The sequence below is a fragment of the Phalacrocorax carbo genome, chromosome 24 (assembly GCF_963921805.1).
Source record: "Phalacrocorax carbo chromosome 24, bPhaCar2.1, whole genome shotgun sequence".
Taxonomy (NCBI): Eukaryota; Metazoa; Chordata; class Aves; order Suliformes; family Phalacrocoracidae; genus Phalacrocorax; species Phalacrocorax carbo.
In genome coordinates this window covers 3,871,130-3,879,397 of record NC_087536.1, presented here as the reverse complement: position 1 = coordinate 3,879,397, position 8,268 = coordinate 3,871,130, and positions in this window count along the sequence as shown.

The following is an 8,268-nucleotide window of genomic DNA, read 5'->3' as shown; positions in this document are numbered from 1 at the left end:
GCGTGCCAGCTTAGCTAAAGCAGCCTCCAGCCTGAGCGCCTGGAGGTCAACCTTATGAATCTTTTGGGACCTGGCCAGCTGTGGCACTTGCAATATAACAGCTATTAACTCTTACTGAATCATGGGGAGACTTCATTAACACTGGAAAGGCTGTTCCCATGCATGCCCTTACACAACCTCTGGCTTCACAGTAGAAATGAAACAGAAAATTTCCCTCCAGGAGGGTGATTCCATCCAAGCATTCTGCAAGTTTTCTTGCTGTTGTTTTTAATTTGGAATAATGAACAAGGCTGGATTTGCTAACGCTACACCGGAGCAGTGACCCAACTTGTCTAGGTTTTGTCCCTTTTATCGACCAGTATCAGCCCCTCCCAAGCAAACCGTGGGTTTATGTGCCCAATCTACGGGCCAGGGTACAGCTCAAAGAGCAGTGACTGAAGGAGCTGAGCAGACAGGGTCTTGCCTTGCTCTGTACGCAGAGACGAGAAGACAAAGGGTTCTCACATGGGGCTTACAATCCAAGTGAAAGCTAAGTGTACACAGGAGATGGGCTTTTGGATTAATTAATAAATTCCAAAATTAATATCCCCTATTGTTTATTACTGCAGATTCTGACCAAGATCAGAGAGAGATGCTGTACAAACATATGCTGCATCGGCAGCTCCTGTTGTGCTGCACTTATCTAACCAAAGCTGTAAAGCATAGAAGGAAAAGGCATCTCAAAGAGTTGACCACCCAGCTGGTCAGCAGCAAAGCCTGAAGGATGATGCTCCCTGCAGTGTAACACTTGCTAGACCAGATTCCTCAGTCTTTTTTCCCCTGCAGTCCCAGAGCTCCAAAGTACAGAAGTGTAGAAATATCAGAGAATCGAGACCCAGGAGATATTAAAGAGCAGTGACAAACCACAATAACAGGCAGAAACATAGCATCTACCTCGAAGTATGTGGAAAATACTAAGGCTCCTTTCTTTGAAATATAGACCAAAAGGCGAACGAATTCAACTTGATCCTTTTATATTAAAGGCTCCCTCCTGTTAGGACTTGCCAAATATGAGGGCTTGGGAACACTTCTGAGCTCTGTAATCCTGGTGTCCTTTATGCTCACGTCATGACTTTGGGCTGGGATAACACTGAAGTTCCCCGTCTCCCATTCACTTTTGACTCTCTGGGGAATAAACCTGTGCTTGCTGTAGGGATGAAGCCACATCCAACATGGGGTTAAGCCTATGGCCCTCACCACGATGCCCATCTGATATGATTTAAACACTGACCTGGTGATTTCTACTGAACCAATGCATGAGTCTGCATGCCTTACAGATAACTACTTCTGGTGTGCCAAAAAAAATGCCTACTTTTAATTACTTTTTTATTATTTCTATCTCAAATTTTGGGCGTGGAGTACTTTAGGTAGATTTTACTACATTTAATGTTCCACTCTGTTCCTGTGAAGTAATTATCGCAGTAGTCTAATGAATTTCATGCTTTCTGTACACGTGTATTGTGCTATGCTTTCCATGTTGCTCCCTACCAGTGGCTGCGGTTTGGTGGCTAGTGAAGAGCTGCTCAGGCAATATGCAATTCAAATTTGACACGGTTGGTGTCAAACTATATTAAATTTTAGTGTCATTTTACTACACTAAAACTCACTGCCCTTTTGTCTTGTTGCTTAAATAAAACAGATAATCTTTACTTGCGTAAGACCTCTGTGGTTTGGAAATAGGGAAGTCGTGATGTTTGGAATTCAAAAGAAAGATCAAACTAGTTTTTCAAGTACAGAAAAACTGCCTTTCCCCCTCCCCCCCCCGGAGAGACATGAATAACTGAAGAGGGTAGATTTCATTTAAAAAGGAGGCTAGGGAAAAGACTTTCTCACCAGAGTCTGAATTTCTGGCAAACATGTCATTCCTCTGCTTATTTATCATCTACCCTCCATAAATGTCAAGTGTAATAACAAAACATTTTAATAAACCTGTCAGAACTGTTTCATGTCAGATTTGAGTGAAAAGGTTATGTATAATAATAAAACCAAGACCTAAACCAGTACTAAATTCAGCATCAGGAGGAGCTCTGGTCTATCCGCCTCCCCTGAGAACTTGGTGCTTCACTGCTGCATTGGTTAGACAAATTCTTTTATAACACGCATTAAAACCCTACATCAGAATCACATACATGCACACAGTTCCTAGTAGAAAAAGAATTATTTTAAGCTAGTCATTTCGGTACTGATGACTCAATTTGAGGAGCTGATGACAAGCTCCCTTTCTGAGATATAGCAGATAACGAGAAATATCTTGGCACCTTTGTGCTCTTTGAAATTGTTATTTTTTTTGAAGCCAACAAGGATGAGAACAGGTTTTTTGGACCCAGTTTGGGAAAGTCAAGTACTTGCCTCGCTACTTGACTTTAACTGGATACGTGCAATTTGTTGCTATTTATTAAAAGCATAGAGTATGTCTTATCACTGAGTGAGCTGCTGTCCTCCCACGCTTCCTCCAATGCATTTAATGCTCCCCTTTCCATCCGCCTGCATAATCATTCCGTTACAATTGCTTGGGAAAGAAGTAATTGGTTTCAAATGTTCCTGGTTGACCAATTTATATTTGAATACTCAGTTGGGGACCCCGTGTTCTCAATGGAGTGCTAGATGTTGCCTGTATTACTGATGGTTCCCTGAGTGCTCATCTTAAAGATTTCCTTCTCACCATGCTACTATTTTTGCTTGACCTTGCATAGGCATATTCATAAGAGGATGTTGTTGTTAAGATGTTCTGAACTGAATGACTGCAATAACATATACAGACTGTCCAGCTCAGATCAGCCATTAGCTGGTATAATTACTGCTCTTGTCCGTTTTACAGCTGTTTAATGATTTGTATTATGTTCATTCCCAGAAGCACAAAACGAGGGAGCTCCAATGCACTGCATGCTGAGTGTGCGTCTCCACAGTGTCTGTGGAGGCAAGACATTGCTATTAACTAAATAGACAAAGGAATAGGTCAAAGGGATGAATATGGGTAGCGACGTTTCTGAGACTGCGGTTTGTCAGTGGCTGAGCTGGGAATAGTCAGCTTATGATTTAGGATGGCGAGGTTTTTTCTGCAGAGTGGTAGCAGATCATCAGCTGGCTTAGGAGCCTGTGCGTGACGTACGCATACCTGTGCAGCCTGTGCAAATGTGATATGAAAAGCCTTTCAGAAATGTGGACTTTCTAAGCCCTCTTCACTGTTGAGAATTAAGTTGTCTGTGCTATCTTGCTACTTCTGTGCTGATCTCTCAGATTTCCATTCGTATTCTCGTGTCCCGCTCCTTAGAAAAAGAAAAGCCTGTGTATTTGGGGCAGCTGACCTACCCACGCGGCGGTCTCCCCCTCGCAGTGGCACATATTAAAGCGTACCCAAATGTGAAGCGGAACTCTGAAGTCATCGACCTGCTGACGGTGTCTGCTTTCAAGTCAGTAGTTTTGGTTGTCCGTGTAATGTATGTGTGTTTGCTGCCTAGAGAATGATGCAAAAGTTGGGTTTTGTTCAATTGAAAAGGGAAGAAATGTTATTAAAAAAACCTACTGATTTCTATTACCAAGTTATATTCTAATTACTAAGTGGTTCCAAATGAGATTTTTTTTTTTCCCCAGGGCCCTAGTGGAAATACGAAGCCCAGCAGTCTAAGTAGCAGAGACTGATGTTTTATTATCTGTTTCTTCCCCTCCTTTCTTTACAGCTGTTTAACGCTGGCTTTTCATGTTTGATCAAAGATTCACGTACAACGCAGGTTATTCTACTTAGCAGTCTAGTGATCAGCAACTGTCTTCTGGGACAACTGAATTCAAACATGTCATGCATACTAGTAGTATGTTGATAACTTCCCAATGACAGGATTCATGAAATATTTAAAAAGCAAAATGTTTTAGGTCAGGTATACACCGACAGTAACCAGCTGCTGAGCTCTAAATTGGAAGAATGATTACGGTACCAATCAAAGGCAACAAATGCCTTCGTGTAGGCTGCGAATCCTTTTCTGCCCCAAGTCTCTGCATCTTCATGTTAGATGTCTCTGCATCTAATTTTGGTGTTTTGATTCTTGAGTACGAATCCTAGCTGCAATGCCAGCCTGAACTCGTTGGAATAAATGTTACGGGAGCTGAAGTTCACAGTTGCTCATGCAGGAACAGTAGTAGGCTTTTCCTTCCACTGATATATCTTGGGTATTGAAAGGAGGGATTTGTGGTGCGAGCTGTGTGACAGCTGTAATTAGTACAAATGCTCCTCATTTGTGCCTTCCAATGGAGGTCACAGCAGTGTAAAATGTCCCATACGGATCCTCCGTAGTCTCACCTTCACTCTGAGCCTGCAAAATTAAATGGGCCTTTGTGTAGTAGTTACTCTGCCCTCTGTTTAGGAGACAAGGATGCGTGTGAGCCTATCTGTGAATGAGAAACAAAGATCAATTTTGTTTTATCCAAAATATATCTGCTAGGTTCAACTGTGAGGTGTAAAACTTGAGTAGAAGGCTGAAATCTGGCTCTAGAACAGATGCAGCACAACGACAAAATAAGAGGCTTTAATAACAACATGAGTTTGAAATGAAAGGATTAGTTTGTTTTGCAATAAAAGCTAAGGGAAAGAAGTAACATGAAGCAAAAAAATAATTTTGGGGGTGGGGAAAAAAAGAACCCTAGAGGTGTTTGGAGAAGTGGGGTTCTGAAGTTCAGCAAAGGCAGTTGAAGATTAAGGTGGTAGCTCAAATATTGTGAAATATAATGAGGCATAGAGAACTAATTCTGTAGTGTTTACTTACAGTGCCTTCATTTTCTTGATATGCTGTATGAAAGATAGGCATGAAAAACGAAAATATGAAAATAAAATAAACATGATAAGGGAAATTGGGGGGAATTAATGAAGAACGTTTCAGAAATTCTTTTGCTCCCCTTGTTTGTTGTGGAATATTTAGGGTTCCCATGATGGCTCAAGGCTTTAGATGCCTCATATAAATTGTAAATGTTTTGCTTCCTTAAGCGTCAACGTTAAAGGAGTTTTACTTGGGGCTTTGTCTCTTCTGCTCAAGGTATGCCGGCTACTGTTGGCATTACTTACATATTGGCAAAGATTTTTTCTGTGTTTACAGAGATTATGCTGGGACTGTTACTGCTATCGCTTAATACATGACAGGGGACCCCTTGGATTTTAACCAGGTCAAGATCTATCATAGACCTGTCACTCTTCACAATTCTGGTGCCCATTTATACACGGCAGAGTCGCAGCAGAAGCGAGCAGCCAGCCATTGTTTGCAGTCTCTCTGATTTTGAACTTTCTTCTTGTGTGAAGAGAAATAGTTGCAGAGTTCTCAGTGATTTATGCTCAGACGTTTTTCATCTGGGAACTCTTGAGAATTGTTTTAGCACTATCACACCTCTGATTCATTTTTCTCTGGGAAGTCATTTCTAGAAGGCCAAATTGCTGGGCGAAGACGTATTAGGAGAAGGGGGGTGTTAGTGATGAACAAAATAGTAACATTTGTTTCCTGATATAGATAGTACTTTAACTGTAATTCTTAGTGATAGACCAATTTCAAATTCTGGTATCTTCTCGTTCTCTAGGGGATGAGGGATCCAGTCCTGTAAAACGTAACAAGTATGTGGTATCTTTATTGCTGTTATTTAAGAGTTCTGCTCCAGGACTTCAGTGAACTGCGGTTTTAAGTTTTCCAGTCGGGTTTACATCTGCTACGTCCTACATCAGAACACGACGGACAAGCTGTGTTTGTGCACCAAAAGACTACTCAGTGGTTTAGACACGAGACAGGAGTTTTATTGTTGAAATTTGTTTCCTGGGACATGTGTCCAGGAGAGAATTTCTAGAGGGAGAAGGTGCCGTAGCTATTCCTTTTGTAGTCTGACCAAAAATTATGAAATAGACAGGGCCCTATTGTGTATTGAACTCATCTTGATGGAGAAAGTTCTCAAAGAGGAAATAGACTTATATAATGTAATTACTTCTGTTTGACCCCAGAGTTATGAAGCTCACTGGCTTCATCCTTGTTTAATTTAGTTGTGGCAAAAAGAGATTGCATAGACCTGATTCCCATTTTTATCAAGGCTATTATTCTGATAGAAAACCTTACTGAATTTTTGTAATGCTGAAGTGGAATAAAGGAGTCTCAGTAGAAATGAATGTTAAAGCTTTGGCAATGTATGTCTCTGCTACACATTGCAATGAAGGTATATGTATTTTTTTAGAGTAACTTTTATTAGCAATAAAGGTTATACACAAGCAGTAGTTGAGTGCAAAAACTGGGAGCATGGATTTTAGACACACCTGTCTGCCACTTAATACACCTGACGAACGCTTGGGGTGCAAAGATATTGTGTTGGCTTTTTTTGAGTTGAAATTGATCCTGTGCTATTGGCAGACTTGTATGCAGCAAAAGCTAATGATTCCCAAATATTAAAATTGGGGTTATAAACAGGAAACTTTCTTGCTGTGGTTTAAATTCTAGTCCATGCCCTAGTCATTATTGACCTGGAGAGCAACACTGCTGTTCGTTACGTAAGGGGCACACCTTGGATATTTTGTCTTGGTGCCAGTTCTTCTGAAAATGTGGGTGCTCAATCAGGTCCTTAAATAGAAAATCCATTGGATATCCAGAAAAAATCTGGTTTTATCACGAACAGAAATGGTATAGTTAAAACATGTTTTTTAAATGCCAATAAATCTTTAGTCTCTTACCTTCTTTTGACCCCCTAGGAAAAATGATGAAGGGATTCTACAGCAATACTATCATAGCTGATAATTTAGGAGAATGTCTTTATTTTCTGTGGAGCCTACTACTGACAGTATTCAGAACGGATGGCCCTGTGGTTCAGATCAATAGATATTTTCTTTTACTGCTGATTTAGCTTTGACTGGAAAGGAAAGCAATTAAGTCAGGCGTGGAGAATTTGTAAGGCTGCATATATGTATTCATGGAGATGGCAGTTAGATGACCTACTTGTCATGATCGTATTGAAATAGCAACATGTTTCAAGTAAATATCAAATGCTATCCAAACAGTTACCATAGCAATGATAAAAGAAATTTCATTTCAGTCAATCAAATGAATATTCAGTTGATCCAGTTAATTTCCACAAAGGTATTTTACGCTCATTTCATATCAGCATTTGGTGATACACAAGCACAGATTTTCTACAGTTGGCCAACAATTTTCTTTCTTCTTCTTTAAAGCGTTTTTCGTGGAAATACCATTGCTGAACATTGGCCAATTGCACTGTTACTTTAAGACAGCGTTCAATATTTATTAGTCTTCTGTATCTTTGTGAAGACAGATATCCAAGTCAGTGGGAAGAGAAGTCTCTAAGAATCCTGCTTACGGAAGAGTTATAGCCTGACCTCGTTTCTACGGAGGGAAAGCAACAGCACAGGACGGACTCAATTTGCAGTTGAGCATCTCCTGTTTTCTAATGTTTGCAGTACTGTCATGTACAGATAAATGGACAAATTGTAATCGATTTGTTCAAGACTTCCCTGGAAACTTCTTGGTTATGCTTCTATTCTTAAGCTTGCATATTCATCTTCCTTGTGAAATGTATAGCTGGTGCATGCTATGTGGATTTAAATATCCTCTGTTGAGGATAATGATGGGGCCTGCAAACATAATGTGGCAGAGATGGCAAGAAGATGGATCTGCCATCTAAGAGGTTTTTGACACACCCCCCCCACACCCCCCCCAATCTTTCCTGGCCATTATTCTGTTTCTACAGGATGATAATGAACAAGGTCTTTGGCCAGCAACTGTGCTGGTGTCTAACAGTGATGTATCTGCTTTTTTCCCCCAGTCTTATTTAACGACCTTAAGCATCCAAAATTGTTAACCCAACCAGCACCTACTACCAAAGCTTCACACAAAACTGACTGAAATGGAGTGGTTCTGTTCAGTTATATGTTTATTTCAGAAGGAAAAAAAAAAAGATGGTGCTTCCAGTATAGTTTTTAACACAATTTGTCCAAAACCCTGGTGCTCTTTTATGCTTTTATATACTATACTTTTATACTGGTTGCTCTTCTCCATTTTCTTGACTATTCTGGTCCATGCAAAAGGATGAAATTTCTCAGAGCCAAAACCAAAACAAGATCCAAGTCTGATGTCAGCCAGAGTCCAGCAGCCAACAGACTGTTCGCAAAGCTATTTTGCAACGAGTGAATAATGTATACATTTTTAAGGGCAAAGGGGTTGTATTCATGGAATTAAAGCAGTAGGCTACAACTATTGCAATTAT